The 14,345-nt window shown below is 47.5% G+C and overlaps 1 pseudogene; it reads left to right on the top strand.

Annotated features, from left to right (window-relative positions):
* Positions 1-10,673, top strand: part of LOC120381606 — a 259,643-nt pseudogene extending 248,970 nt beyond the window's left edge.
* The last annotated feature ends 3,672 nt before the right edge of the window (positions 10,674-14,345 follow it).

Genomic DNA, 14,345 nt, shown 5'->3' with positions numbered 1-14,345 from the left:
ACCGAGCTAGAAATAGTTTCTAGTGCCACCGTACTGCTGTTTCTGAAGGTCTCTGCCACCCTGGTGTTTTAGGCACTTGTGCAAACCCTTAGTACAGACAGAATTTACACTAGTGCACTCTGATTGGCACTGGTGCACCATGTCCCAGTTTGAAGGTTTGAGGTGGGGGCGGGGGAAGTGACCTCACAGAGGCCTGGGGCTGGCTGAACAGTGCAGCTGGTAAGGGAGGGGCAGCAGTGAGTGCTGGAGGTATGAGCCAGGAGCACAGCCCCACAGGGCTGGACACTGACTTCTCCTGACCCAGGAGACACCCCCCAGCGAGGTGGTTTGTCCATGGATGCACAGGCTGTCTTGGCAGGGCAGCTCATCTGCAGTCCCTGCACACCTCTTCCTCCAGCCTAATACAGTGTGCTCTGGGGGCTTTCCAAGCTGCAGGTGACGGGGCTCTGGCATTAACAGGGTCTGTTCCTGGCTCTGTCACAGACCTGTTTACTGACCATGTGGAAGTCACAGCCCCTCTCTCTGTAACGCTCTCTTCAGTGACTCGAGAGCACGAGCACCAGCCTCAGGCAGACTGGTAAGAAGCAGGGAACAAACCCCAAATTGGGTGTGAGGTCTGTATGGAGATTTCACCAACCAAGTATCCAGTGTAAACACTTCAGGCACTGTAACAGCATTAACATGGAATCACAGACAGTCTCCTTGGGTGATCCCATATATCTTGCCACGCAGGTGAGCTCACCTTCGTGACAGATGATCCCTTACTCCAGGGGTTCTCAACCTTTTTCTTTCTGAATCCCCAATGACGGAGATTCCGCAACCTCCCTAGGCAATTTATTCTAGTGCTTAACCACCCTGGCAGTTAGGGAGTTTTTCCTAATGTCCAACCTAAACCTTCCTTGCTGCAATTTAAGCCCATTGCTTTTTATCCTGTCTGCAGAGGTTAAGAAGAACAATTTTTCTCCTTCCTCCTTGAAATGACCTTTTATGTACTTGAAAGCTGATCATGTCCCCTCTCAGTCTTCTCTTCTCCAGACTAAACAAACGCAATTTTTTCATTCTTCCCTCATAGGTCATGTTCTCTAGACCTTTAATCATTTTTGTTGCTCTTCTCTGGACTTTCTCCAATCTTTCCACATCTTTCTTGAAATGTGGCACCCAGAACTGGACACACTATTCCAGTTGAGGCCTAATCAGCGCGGAGTAGAGCGGAAGAATTACTTCTTGTTTCTTGCTTACAATACTGCTGCTAATACATCTTAGAATTATACTTGCTTTTTTTGCAACAGTGTAATATTGTTGACTCATGTTTAGCTTGTGATCCACTGTGACTCCCAGATCCGTTTCTGCAGTGCTTCTTCCTGGGCAGTCATTTCCTATCTTGCATGTGTGTAAGTGATTGTTCCTTCCTAAGTGGAGTACTTTGCATTGTCCTTATTGAATTTCATCCTGTTTACTTCAGACCATTTCTCCAGTTTGTCCAGATCATTTTGAATTTTAATTCTGTCCTCCAAAGCACTTGCAACCCCTTCCAGCTTGGTATCATCCACAAACTTGATAAGTGTAACAGAGAGACTCTGCTGCTGGGAGGGTTTCACCATGTGTCAGAGGGTTACACCCTGGTGGGAGGGGGCTAGGCCTGTACTGGGATAAGGTCACTCTCTGCTTCACAGTGTGGCAGAACCTGGAATGTCCATTAGCAGGGAACAATGCTGGGGGGAATCGACATGTGGAAAGGACAGAAACCCTATCTGAATTCTCTCACATTGCCCTTCTCACCCTGGCAGGCTACAGAATAACGTCCACATTTCGCCCCAAATCATCCCCTCCTTCCGGCGGGAAGGGAATGGCTGCAATGGAGCTGGCTCAGGTAAGGGATTCTCAGGGAGCTGGTGGTGGGTTCTGCTTGGAGGGAGAGGAGCAGTAAAATGTATAGGAGGGTGGGAGGCAGGAACTATCTAGGGTGCGGAATGGGAGGGGACAGGATGTAACAAACCTGCTGAGACTTGTGTACTCTAGGGTAAGATGGGTTGTCACCCCGGTGTGCAGTCTGGGGGGCTTCTGGGAACCGCTGTGCCCTCTAACCCTCAAGCTGGGCTGGCCCTTCTGTCACGGAGTGTGGGGGAGTCTGGTCCTACACCCCTCTGCCTGGGACTCTCAGTGACTCTCAGCCAGCCAGTAAAACAGAGCTTGGAGGCACAGCCAGGACCCCTCAATCAAGCCCCTCTGGGGTCCAGGAAGCTTTGTCCCCTAAATTCCAACCACCCATCCCAAAACCGAAACTAAACTCCCCTACCTCCAGCTGTCCCCTTCCTTTGTCCACCTTCCCGGGCAAAGGTGTTGACACCCCTCCCTGCTCCCTGGCTCAGGTTACAGGCTGAGCACTTGTCTCTCACCTAAAGTAATCCCCGGCTCTCCCATCTCCCACACAGACAGCCCCTACTCCATCACACCTTCTCACACTGCTTTGCTGGAGATTCAGCCAGCCTCTTCAGGCCCTGTTATCACCCTACACAACAGCAGGTGGCGCCATACACCCAACTAAGCTACCTGAGTGCTTTACCTGAGCCACTGAAGGAGAGAGAGAAGACAACAGCCAATTTCCCAGCGATAAGTGTTAGCTTATCAAAAGCAGATGACTTACCAAATGACCAAAAACTCAAAAAAGCCTAACATACTAGATGGATAGAATTTGAATTAGCAATTTCTCACCCTGACTGATGATAGAAGCAGTCCCCCAAGTTTCCATACACAAGCTAGAAATCTCTTTACCCTGGGACCAGCACTTCCCTCAGTTCAGTCTTTGTTCCTCGGGTGTTTCCAGGAGTTCTCTTGTGTGGGGAATGAAGCCAAGAGATGATGTCACACCCACCTTATGTAGCTTTTCCATATGGCGGGACCCCTTTGTTCCAAACTCAGTTCCCAGTCCAGTTTGTGGAAAAATACAGGTACCAAAATGGAGTTTAGTGTCAAATGGTCTGGTCACATGCACTAGCATGTCCTGCTGAGTCATAGTAGCAGTGACTCATAGGCTGGCTGAAACATTCACAAGAAGGCTCAGCTCTTCCATGGTCCATTGTCTTTGTTGATGAGCCATCAGCTCTGTCTGGCTTCTTTGTTGTACCTGAAAGGCTCGTTGTGACTGTTACCCAGAGTAAGCACATTTGAAATACAGATACAGAGTCAATATCCATAACTTCAGATACAAACATGATACATGCACACAAATAGAACAATCATTTTCAGCAAATCATAACTTTTCCAATGACACTGAACATGATGCATCTTGCACAAAATGCATCATAATTATGTCCTAATCATTTGATAATCATACCACTAGGCTGCATGTGGGGTGTAGTGTCAGGGCCTAATTTCAAGGCAAAGGTGTTGGGAATGGAACTTCCCCTCTTTGTGGAACAGGAAATAACCCTCCAGCCAGGGCTGGGAAAACTTCCCAGACTCCCAGTGCTGAACCCTGAACCTACTGACACTTCATTAGTTACCACCAACCCCGATCTTTGTGGCAACTGCAAACTTTATCAGTGATGATTTTATATTCTCTTCTAGGTCATTGATAAGAATGTTAAATAACACAGGGCCAAGAACCAATCCTTGTGGGAACCCCCTAGAAATAAATCTACTCCACCATGGTTCCCCATTTACAATCATAGTTTTTAATCTATTTAATGTATGTTGTGTTCATTTTGTATCTTTCTAGTTTTCTAATCAAAATGTTGTGCTGAACCAAGTCATACGCCTTACAGAAGTCTAGGTATATTACATCAATACTATTAGTTGCAACCAAACTTTTTAATCTCATCCAATAAGGATATCCAGTTAGTTTGATTGGATCTGTTGTCTCTGAACCTTTGTTAATTGGTACTAATTACATTACCCTCCTTTCATTCTTTATTAATTAAATCCATATTCGCTGCTCCATTATCTTGACCAGTATCAGACTAACACTCTTGTAATTAGCTGGGTCATCTCTTTTACACTTTTAAAATATTGGCACAGCATTAGCTTTATTCCAGTCTTCTGGAATTTCCCAGTGTTCTAAGTCCTAATTATAATCACCATTAAAAGTCCATCACACTCCTCCACCAGGGCTTTCAAAACTCTTGGATACAAGTTATCTGGACCTACTTATTTAAACATGTCTAACTGTAATAGCTGCTGTTCAACATCCTCGTGAGTTATTGTTGGAATGGAAAGACTGTCATCCTCAACGTCTTATATGACTTAAATCATCCGTTTTTCTCCAAATCCAGGAGAGAAATATTTATTGAACACTTTTACCTCTTCTACATTATTTTTGATAATTCTGCCATTTCCATCTAGTAATTTGCCACTTCCATTGTTAGGATTAATTTTGTACTTAATATACTTTTTAAAAACTTCCTTCTTATTTTCATAAATTGGTCATTGATCTCTGATAGCTTCCCTTGCCAACTTTCTACAATTCTGACCTTCTGTTCTTTACTATTGACTTCCCCTTTCTTCCATATATTTTATTTGGAGAGTGTTGGGATTCCTACCAGGGAGCCACCAGCAGGGTCCAGAGACAGCCTCATCTCCTATATTAAGCTCTGGCTAGTAGGTATGTGATAAATGTGAAGACGCTGCCTCCGTCTGTCAGCTGGGAGACACAAAGGTTCTCTCTTTCCACCCTCTGATGCCACCTGGCTGTTCTAGGCAAGGTGGGGTGGGACTCTGTTAACATGTGCCTCCCGGAGCTTCCATTTCCCTGGTGCAGCTGTTCCCTGAATAGTGGGGTTGTGGGTGGGGCAGCAGGTACTGAGTGTTGGACTCTTGCTCTTTCAGGGGCTGGTGACCTTCGAGGAGGTGGCTGTGTATTTCACCAGGGGTGAGGGGGCTCTGCTGGACCCCGCTCAGAGAGCCCTCTACAGGGGTGTCATGCAGGAGAACTATGAGACGGTGACCTCGCTGGGTAAGGAGTCCTGTCCCCTGGGTTATTAGAAGCTGTGGGGTCTCTGAAGAACCTGAGCAGTAATAACTTTATACCTTTATTCATCATACAAGTTTTGACAAGTTTCCTTGCCCCCCCTTTATTTGCCTTATCTCCCACCCACTAGAATCATTTTTGGACATGTGCCTTTTTGGTGCCGTCAGTCATTTTAAAATTGCATTTAATGTGTCCTTATTGGCTACATGAATAACTGTAGCTTTCATGCCTTTCCCTCATTTTAAGAGGAAAATACGCCACCTGTAGAATTCTAAATTGAGTAAATAGGTGTATGACTCATGCATGGCTTGTGTGACAGTCAGATGAGCTCCTCTTTCGATAGGAGAGCGTATAATGTTGCCATTCAGGACCCCACGGATGAAGGGAGAACAGAGCTGTGGGAGGGGAGGAGAAGGGGGGAGTAGATAATTCTGGGGTGTCAGGACATGGGGAGGGTGTGTGCAGGGTTAGAGCTAAGAAGCAGCAGGGAGGGATGAGGTGGTGAGAGACGAGGAGGGAATACAAGACTCTCCCAAGGTGCCGGCAGGTGGTGCTGGCTGAGAGTAATGGGAAGAAGTGGAGAGGAGTGTGGAGGAAGGGCACCGAGGAAGTGGCTCAGTCTCAGGTGTTGAAGCTAAGTGGCCTGTCCTTGTGGAAGAGTGGGAGCTCTTGGGGGTCTAGTGCACTCAAGAGGCACCTCCCAAGGACTGTTTAAAAGCCAGGGCATTGCAGAGATCCTATGGATCCATGACAGTGCCAGAGGTTCAACCTTATGGGGAAAAGATATAAAACAAGAAAAGGATCTAAATGCGTGTTTACCATCGCTCCCTCTCAGTCCTCATGGGAATCCCTGATCCGTTCCAAAGTGTATTAAAACCTTCCTTAAAGGCTCACCTCTTGGTTATCAGGTCATGTCCATTTGTTAGAGGGTTTTCCCTTCACCCTCCCACTTCCCTGGTTCTTGTCACGCAGACAGCAAGCAGCAAAAGACCAGAAGTCTGAAGCACAGATAATGCGATGTTTATTGGGGTTATTTCCAAGCAAGCATATTTCACTGCCCTAATGAACTTACACCTAGAAAAATTAATTATGCAGCAGACAGAAACAATTAGAGAACCAGACTGATTAACAAGGTAAAAGTGGTGGCCATAAAGATAGAACAATACAGAAATGAGGGTTTCACAACCACAACCATTGAGAAGGGATTTCTTGCCAGACAGGCTGCTGTCAGACTAAGTTTTCTTTAACCACCTTAAGATCTGTTTCTTTATCTGGTGCTGATGGGCGCTATCGGGACAGGATCATCTTCCTAACAGCCCAATAGCACCTTATTTCAGTGTGACTGGTTTGGGATGTCAGGATGTGACCCTTCGCTTCACAGCTTATGGCTGCCCCTGGTGCTGAGCCAAAGGCCTTAGCCTAAGAACAAGGCCTCAGACTATCCTAGTGAGAGAAGGCCCATTCACAGGCAGACTGTGATTTTGATTCTTAGCTAGACAAAGTGATAAAAATACCCCTATGTTCTTAAAGTCTAGGCTTTACAGGCAGGCCTGAATATCTCTATTCTAACAGTGGGTTCTAGCCCTTCCCCCATTCTGTGTCTGTCTTGTCTATTTAGATCAGGGGTCGGCAACCTTTCAGCAGTGTTGTGCTGAGTCTTCATTTATTCACTCTAATTTAAGGTTCCGTGTGCCAGTAACACATTTTAATGTTTTTAGACTGTCTCTTTCTATAAGTCTATAATATAGAACTAAACTATTGTTGTAAGTAAAGTAAATAAGGTTTTTAAAATGTTTAAGAAGCTTAATTTAAAATTAAATTAAAATGCAGAGCCCCCCCCTTGGACCAGGGGCCAGGACCCAGGCAGTGTGAGTGCCACTGAAAATCAGCTCGCTGCCGCAGGTTGCCTACCCCTGATTTAGATGGTAAATTCTTCAGAGCATGGGCCATCTACAGTTCTCTGTTTGCACTTTGCCTACTTTGCCTACGTTGCCACTGTTAGTTGGTCGTTAGGCACTAAGGTAGTGAATATGATTTGTTATAATAGTAACTCTCCGGCCACTTTGAGCCAAGGAAGATGGCCTTGGGATGCGTAGTCTTATTTGGGGTGTGTGAGTAATGTTGATTTGATTAATCAACTTTAATTTGTTTTGTAGTTATATTAATTAATTAATAATACTTAATCATTTATATTAATTAATATGGGTTTAGGCTCGCCAATTTGTTTGATCAGAAGATAAAAGTTCGTGTTTCGAATCGGGTTCCACAGAATTGATAAAGGGACCTTTCGGGGTATGACAGGAAGCTCACACGGAGACAGATATAGTCATAACGACTTTTTATTAAACTCAATGAAATAGTGAGTAAATTGAATAACAGTAATACAATTGTAACTCTGTAATTCTACCTGTTTTACAAGAGATACATATGATGATACAATATTATGTGCTGCAAACTTTGGTTAATATTCACCCCGTTTTGATAAATTGGTGTTGGCCTCACCTCTGGCGGTTCCGGTTTCACACCCCTTGCAGAGGAAACTAATGCAAAGAGCTGTCAAAGCTACTTTAGAATTTATTTTTTAGCTCAACTAAATAATCTGATACACAAACTAAAATAACATTTAGAGAGACCAAGCTTAGCCGAGTCCCTTTTGAACTTAAAGTTTGAAAAGAAAATAAGTGCAGTCTATTACTGGTTAATAGCTGTTGTAGATGGATAGCATGAATACGTAGTTCATAGAATCATAGAATCTCAGGGTTGGAAGGGACCTCAGGAGGTCATCTAGTCCAACCCCCTGCTCAAAGCAGGACCAAACCCAACTAAATCATCCCAGCCAGGGCTTTGTCAAGCCTGACCTTAAAAACCTCTAAGGAAGGAGATTCCACTACCTCCCTAGGTAACCCATTCCAGTTCTTCACCACCCTACTAGTGAAAAAGTTTATCCTAATGTCCAACCTAAACCTCCCCCTCTGCAACTTGAGACCATTACTCCTTGTTCTGTCATCTTCAACCACTGAGAACAGTCTAGATCCATCCTCCTTGGAACCCCCTTTCAGGTAGTTGAAAGTAACTATCAAATCCCCCCTCATTCTTCTCTTCTGCAGACTAAACAATCCCAGTTCCCTCAGCCTCTCCTCATAAGTCATGTGCTTCAACCCCCTAATCATTTTTGTTGCCCTCCGCTGGACTCTCTCCAATTTATCCACATCCTTCTTGTAGTGTGGGGCCCAAAACTGGACACAGTACTCCAAATGAGGCCTCACCAGTGAAGATGGTGAAGTGTAGTGAAGAAGGAGGAGGTCAAGGTGGGGGCGGGGATACCATAGTGAGGTAGGTTACCTCTTTTTATAGAAATAAATGCTGGAAATCCTTCCTCTTATGCCCAAATTTCAGTCTTCCCCCATAGAAATGTTAGGGTATGCTTACTCCATAGGCTACTATGTGTGTGCGTGTGGATGGCAGGTATCTGCGCACTTGTGGGGTACTTGTTAAGTCTGTGAGTACAACTTTGAAAAATCCCCTTTGCTATTCTTCATTGTCTGTTGGTCTAGGTAAAGGGTCTTAGACCTAAGCGTAGGCACTTTATTTGGGTATAGGAAAAACAGTTCCTTTTCTGGGTAAAAGGGCACAGGATATAGCTATGCTAACTTTGCTTTAGCTTAAAATGCAGGTTTTTGGCCTGTAGGTTTCTTGCAGTACAGCCAAACATATTTGTAATAGGAATTAATAAACCTATCACAATACTGTACTTATAAGAAAAGAGATATTGATGCAGGCAAGCAGATGAATCCTGAGGGCTACAAATGTTACTGCCTAAAAATGAGATGGGGGTTAAAACTATGGACTATTCTTTGTGACAAGTATCCCACCAATTCCACTGACCTCCCTTGTTTTCTTTCCTGCAGTAGGGTATCCAATTTCCAAACCTGATGTGATCTCGCAGCTGGAACGAGGGGAAGAGCCGTGGGTCCCGGACCTCCAGGGCTCTGAGAAAGAAGTGCTCCCGAGCTGCCTTCGCAGGTGAGGAATCAGTTAATCACCTCAACAACTGCTTAGGAATGCAGGAAACATTTGGGATGCCCTACAAAGACCTTGTGAGCTCTCCAAGTTCAGGATTGTTCCCTGCAGATGTGGAATCATTATGGCAGATGTCACTCATGGCTTCCCTCCTACCCTGACTGACAACTGGCAGCAGGTCCCTCCCCGATCTCACTTTCCCCTGAGAGGTATGGTGCAATGAGGATCCAGAACTGATGCCTTCCTCACTTTTCTGTGGAAGGGTTTGGGAAAATGATCTCCTGATAGGTTTGATCTCTCCCACATATATTTTGGTTTGTTCATCCCTTTTTCCACTCCTCTCTCTGACATTCCCTTTTTCTCAGGCACAGGAGTGACCTATGTCTGGATTCTCTCTGTCTCCCATCCGGCGAGGGGATGGTGAGTGAGAAGGAGGAGGAGAAACCCCAGCAGGAAGACACTGTGCAAGTAGATCCACATTGGATGTTATCAGGAAGATCCAAAGGGAATGTTTCCAGGAGTTGTGCAGTCCCAGAAAACACAAAAGCCTGTGAGACTCAGCAGAGGCCAGAGGAAAACTACAGTAGCCACTCAGACCTTATTCCACGCAACAGAATCAACTTGGAAGAGAGACGCTACATGTGCCATGAGTGCGGGAAAAGCTTCAATGGGAGCTCTCACCTTATCAGACATGAGAGAATCCACACAGGGGAGACGCCCTACACGTGCTCTGAGTGCGGGAAAAGCTTTAGTCAGAGCTCTGCCCTTATCACACATCAGAGAATCCACACAGGGGAGAAGCCCTACACGTGCTCTGAGTGCGGGAATAGCTTTGGGCGGAGGTCTCACCTTATCAGACATGAGAGAATCCACACTGGGGAGACGCCTTACACGTGCTCTGAGTGTGGGAAAAGCTTCAAGCAGAGCTTTGCCCTGAGCGCACACAGGAGAATCCACACAGGGGAGAAGCCCTACACGTGCTCTGAGTGTGGGAAAAGCTTCAGTCGGAGCTCACGCCTTATCAGACATCGGAGAATCCGCACAGGAGAGACGCCCTACACATGCCATGAGTGTGGGAAAAGCTTCAGACAGAGCTCAACCCTTATCAGACATCGGAGAATCCACACAGGGGAGACGCCCTACACATGCTCTGAGTGCGGGAAAAGCTTCAATCAACGCTCTGCCCTTATCAGACATCAGAGAGTCCACATGAGAGAGAACTGTAATAAATCCCTTGACTAGGGCTGGAGAAAGCTTTTTTCTTTTTAATCACATTTGCTAATTCCCACATAGTGATTTTTGCACCATCTTCACCGTGGTGTCTCAGCTCCACCAGATCAGTTGCCTGCTTCTGCCTTTTGCAGCTCACCCTTCTTTGGGGTCAGTCCTGTGATCTTTTCTATCAACTCCTTTCCTTTTGAGTTGAAGGAGTGTGTCCCCCTCCAGCCAGGAATGTTCGTCAGCTCCAGGTGGGGGGAGAGAGGTTTGATTCCAACAAGCTACACTGAGGCTAAAGCTACCTGTGCCTGACATCCACTAGGGCTGCACATGGCGTTGGCTGCTCAAGTTAGTGATCTTGGTGTAACAAGACAATTATAGTTGTAGAGCAGATGCAGCCCAGGTGCAGGGGTTGGCATTAGCTTTCCCCTTGACCTGACCTAAACTCCATCACTGTTCCTAGTCTTAACAAACCCTGAGCATCACGGTTATACTGTTCCCCCATTTCACAGCAATTGTTAGTCATCGAGTTCACTCTTGGGGAAGAAGTTGTTTCACTCCCAGTTGCTCTGATGTTGGTTCAGGTTGTGCTGCAGAGCAGATATTTATACTACCATTTTTCTCATTTAAAATATATTGAACTATAAGAGAGCAGGAACAGGGCAGGGATGGGGAAAATGTCATTTCACCCTCTGTAACAACAGAATAAGATGGGGAATAAGGGAAGCCCTCTGATTTACCCCATCATCATCCCAGTCCCCCTGTTGTGCAATTGGTTAGGTCAGTATTTTTTCTAAAGGGCTGGGAAGAGGATTCCCTCGTAAATAACTTGTAACTAAACAAAGTGCCCATGCATTGGGTTCCCAAAGCCGTTGTGGCCCAGGCCCTGCAGGGAGTGGCTCCTGAAGAGATCTCCTTCCCCATTAGCTGCATGTTGCCTATTATTTGGCAAATACAATCCCTAGCTAGGTAGAGATGGGAAACATGGAAGTGACTTTTCTCTTCAGCTCACCCCTGGGAGATGCTGCAAATGTGTAGAAAATGAAATCCGTGTTGAATGTGCTATAGCTGCAGAAAGATACCTATTTTTAATAGAGACCTGACATTTGGTGTCTTACAGGGATTCTAAACCGCACCTGAATTTAGTCCCTAATTTAAATCTGTGCCACCAGATTAAAGAAATAAAAGGGCACAGTAGGGGGAGTTGTACCTCACTGTCGCTACTGATCTGTTGTGCGGTTGGTGAAGAATTCTACGCCAGAGAAGTGTAAAATTACTCCAAGTAAGGTCAAAGATTTGACAAGAGCTCAGGTAGAAATTGCAGGTACTAGTGGTTGATTTTCACCCCTGAGATGAAAGCTGTGGTGACCTGTGGCCCAGGTAAACTATTTTTAGAATGCTGCTCCCTAGTTAAGTGGCATTGGTCACACTCCTGAAGGACACCATGATTAAATTGGGCACAACTGTCTTTTACCATTTGGATCCAAAGTTAGATGAAGCACAGAGAAACATCTGATTCCTTCAGAGCCATTCCATGCCTGCGGATCCCAATCTGGCTGCCTTGTTGGATAAGAAGCACTTCCCTGCTGGCCAAACAATGGTAGCCAATGAGGGAATGTATCCAGTGATGAGCTGCGAAAATCATAACAACCGGTTCCCTCCTCTGAGGAGGGAACCGGTTGCCCCCCCCTCCCCGTTCCTTGACGCCCCCCCTTTTTTTTTTAAACTGCGGCTGGGGCCCGGATGCCGGGGCAGGAGCTGAGCCCCCGCTGCGCCCCACCAGGAGCCCCCGCCGCCCGGACCCCGGACCGGCAGGAGCCGCGCCCGCCGCCGGACCCCGGACTGGCAGGAGCCCCGCCGCGCCCCCCGGACTGGCAGGAGCCCCCGCCGCGCCCCCCGAGTTGGCGGCAGGAGCCCCCGCCACCTGGACCCCAGACCGGTGGCAGGAGCCCGCGCCGCCCGGACCCCAGGGCGGCAGGTGCCCCCGCCGCGGAGCCCGGGGCAGGAGCCTCGCCTCCCCAGGTTACCTGCCTGCCTGCTGCTTGTTCAGGCTTCCCGCGAACATCTGATTCGCGGGAAGCAGGGCAGGGGGAGGAGAAAGGGGGCGGAGCAGGAGAGCTTGGGCCGGAGCTTTTGTGAAATTTAGCAGCCCTTATAGAACCGGTTGTCCTGGAACAACCGGTTCTAAAATGGCTGCTAAATTTAACAACTGGATGGTGCGAACCGGCTCCAGCTCACCACTGAATGTATCAGATGCGAAGTTCAGACTGCAGGATACTTGAATGCTGAGTCCAGAGTCTGTGGTTTAGTCTAGGCCTGCACAACTCGTAAAGCAGCGAGGGCAATATTACTCCAAAGAAAACAGCTGAGGGATGAAACCCCCCGGCCTCACTGAACACCAGCGCCACTGAGCCCCTCCCTGAAACAATCCCCCCGAAGCGCCACCCACTCCATGGAAACAAACCCTCCTTCCCCAGCACTGCCCCACCAAAACGGTGGCATTGAACCTTGGTAATATATTATAGCGGGCCCCTAAGGTAGTATAATTAAGGTAAAAGGAAAATGTCTTTTTGCTAGAAGTAGAATAAGATCTTCCCCTCACTTGGTAATCAGTTGCCCTGTTGAGTGAATGAGGTGGGACTGAGGAAGGCGTGGAAGGCAGCACCTCCAGACAGCTGAAACCCTTGGAGAGGGGCTGGGAGCCAGACCAGATCAGCAGAACAGGTCAGCCACCGACTCATAGCTCGTCTCCTCAGTCCCCTGCTGCCGGCTCACCAGCCCCCCCCCACTCGCCTCCTCAGCCCCCCCTTCCGTGCCGCCAGCTCACCCGCCCCCTCGCCTCATCAGCCCCCCTCCCTCACCTGCTATTGTGTCATACAGGAGGCCTGTGATATGCAGGGGTCAGATTACATGCTCTAATGGTCTCTTCTGGCCATAAAGTCGACTAATATCTGAAAAACTGAGTGTAGCTTTGGGAGCAGCGTCTGATGTTTTCCTGTCTAGCCGGCTTGCTGCCTAGAACGAACGCTCCTTGAGTGGGGTGATCCACAGGGAGTAGCTCAAACCTGCAAAGGGCCTGGCCAGGGGCAGGACATTGGCCCAGCAAGGGAGGGGTCTGGCAGTGACATCACAAAGGCCTTTTGCAGGACCTCAGCCTATTGGTCCGAGGTGGTGACCTCACAGAGAGATGCTGACATCAGCCAGGCAGGACAGGGGCGAGGGGCCAGGGAAACCTCAGAGACCCCTGTGGCTTTGCTCCAGCAACTCTCCTTCTCCAGGTCTCTCTCTCAGGACTGGGAGAGTATTCAGGCTCACGGACGTGAGCGCCAGGAGGAACCTCTTTCGAGTTTTCTCCTTCCCTTTCAGTGATTTTACTAGAAAACAGCCATCCCTGTTTAGAAGGTAAGAGCCTCCTGGAGGTTTGAAACCTGTTCAGTCTGATCCAGCTGGTGACAGTTGAATTCTAGGCATGGAAAACAGGAGCTTAAGAAGGCAGAATTTTATTGCGCACCTGAGATTTTGTCTCTTAGAATCACTGGGGACATTAGGACTTGTCCTTTTTCTTTCACCTTTTCCTCCATCCCTCCCTCCTTTCTCTTCATCTCTTGCTTCTTTTGTCCTTTCTCCTGTTCCGCTCACAACACCGGGAGAGAGGGAGGTGTGTGTGGTTGTGTGGCGGGGCAGTGCTCTGCAGCTCCCACTGTGGGAGTTCCACCCAAAAATGTGGGGCTGAAATAGTGCTCGGGCAGTGATCCCCACCAGTGACCTGGGCCATCCTTTGGGCTCTCTGGTGAGAACCCTCAGCCTCCCGTCCTCAGTCTCTACCCTGATTGGCTGAGCAGGGGGTTATTGATAGGGAGGAAACTCAGATCCTTGTTGTTCTCTTTTAAGACCAAGGAAATAAGTCAGAACCAGTTCTGTGTTTGATGAATTTTGCTGCTTCTCTACATTAATAGTCTCTGAGCAGCTCATGATTCTCTCTAACATTGCAGTTTTCCTCAAATACTTGCTGAATAATTCCTGTGCACTGTTGTTGGTCTGGAGCTCATCTGCGAGCACTTTATTCAGGTCATTCAGTGTCTGAAATTCAAGATCTGATGGTTAGTTTGAAAATCAGGGCTCTTGGGTCCTATTCCCAACT

Source organism: Mauremys reevesii, linkage group 14 (assembly GCF_016161935.1).
Source record: "Mauremys reevesii isolate NIE-2019 linkage group 14, ASM1616193v1, whole genome shotgun sequence".
NCBI classification, from domain to species: Eukaryota; Metazoa; Chordata; order Testudines; family Geoemydidae; genus Mauremys; species Mauremys reevesii.
The sequence above is the reverse complement of the archived record's forward strand: the minus strand, read 5'-3'. Positions and strand labels throughout refer to the sequence as shown.